Raw genomic sequence first — 1,515 nt, 5'->3', positions numbered from 1 at the left:
TTAATGGGTCTCCTGTATTGACTCCAACTCCCTTGATATTTTTCCACCATTTCTGTCACAGGCTTCTCTTCCCCCACCCATCTGATGAATAGATGGATGGATAGATGGATAAATAGATAGATAGATAATTGAACCATCTTGCTCTACTCTCTGAATAATCTTATTCACTTCCATAGCTTTACATCTATAAATCAACAACATCAAAATGCTGCTTTCTAGCCCCATCCTCTATTCAGATTCAACTTTTCAACTGCTGTACACATAATTATCTATGAGGATGCTGCATCATCCATAAATTCAACTATCAATTTGATTAATTAAAAAGTTTAAACTTATACTTCCATATATTTATTTTTATATTTAATATTACTGTAAATATATATGCACCAAACCGTGTATACTGCTTTTTCTCCTACAGTTGTGTCCTGGATTTCTGCAAACAAAAGGCTTTGTGATTGGACATATTCTTCTCATTGCTTCCCATAGCATCTTTTGTGTAACTCTATCAGTATTTTATACAATAAAATATTCGTTTTCCTAACTGTGTTCCCAATTACAGTGCAAACTTTATCTGCAATGAGCATTATTTTTTGTTAATTTTACATCCCTGTCTCCCAAGCAGTGCCTAGAACAACGGACAAATTCAGTGTTGACGAATAGATGAATCAATCATGCAATTCATAAGACTGACTTTATTATCTTCACCCTTTTTTTTTTAAGCAGGCTCCCCACCCAACATGGGGCTTGAACTCATGACCCTGAGATCAAGCATCACATGCTCTACCAGCTGAGCCAGCCAGGCACCTCAGTATTTTTTTTTTAAAGAGCATGAATACAGTCTCCCACTAACAAATTATGCAATCGAGTTTCCCACATTTGGGAAAATTGGAGAGGTCAACACAACCTGAGTGCAGTGGATGAGCCTCACCCTGGAAGATGATCATGGTATCTCCATGGCCAAGTGTTTATTATCTTCACCTTCTTTACTTCTTTAGTTCGGATGTTATACATTTATAATGTTCTCCATTTATGCTTCCTTTTTTGTCTAAAACACATTTATCCAAAGCTGACAGTTCATAGTTACATCATTAGTGAATTGTTTGTGGAAGTTAGAAAAGCAATGGTATAAATTGTCTTATGATTTTCCATGTCATGGTTTAGAATGGTGAACAAGCAAGAAGTAATTCCTTTTTACCATCTCAAAGATGTACAAATATAAGAAGATCTTTGAGCCCTTCAATGACTTGCAACCTCTCATCAGTCATGTGCATCCAGCCTCCCAACGTACATACGGAATTCACAGAGATGGCATAGCTGATCCTCTGATTCCATTCCTCACCTCATTTAAGAGACACATTTCTAGACCACACCTTTTATTATACATGTCTTCAAAACTCTTTCTGTAATCCCAGTTTCAACATTTAAAAGCAATAATAATTTTGTTATTACTTTATTATTTAGGTAATATACCTTGAATATCTTAAAGCATTTTGGAGAAATATTAATGAATAACAT

At 35.1% G+C, this 1,515-nt stretch overlaps 1 pseudogene; it reads right to left on the bottom strand.

The window, feature by feature from the left end:
• Positions 1-821: 821 nt before the first annotated feature.
• LOC121100845 lies at positions 822-969 on the bottom strand (annotated as a pseudogene).
• Between the last annotated feature and the right edge of the window lie 546 nt (positions 970-1,515).

This window comes from Ursus maritimus, unplaced genomic scaffold (genome assembly GCF_017311325.1).
Source record: "Ursus maritimus isolate PB19 unplaced genomic scaffold, ASM1731132v1 scaffold_5, whole genome shotgun sequence".
Taxonomy (NCBI): Eukaryota; Metazoa; Chordata; class Mammalia; order Carnivora; family Ursidae; genus Ursus; species Ursus maritimus.
The sequence above is the reverse complement of the archived record's forward strand: the minus strand, read 5'-3'. Positions and strand labels throughout refer to the sequence as shown.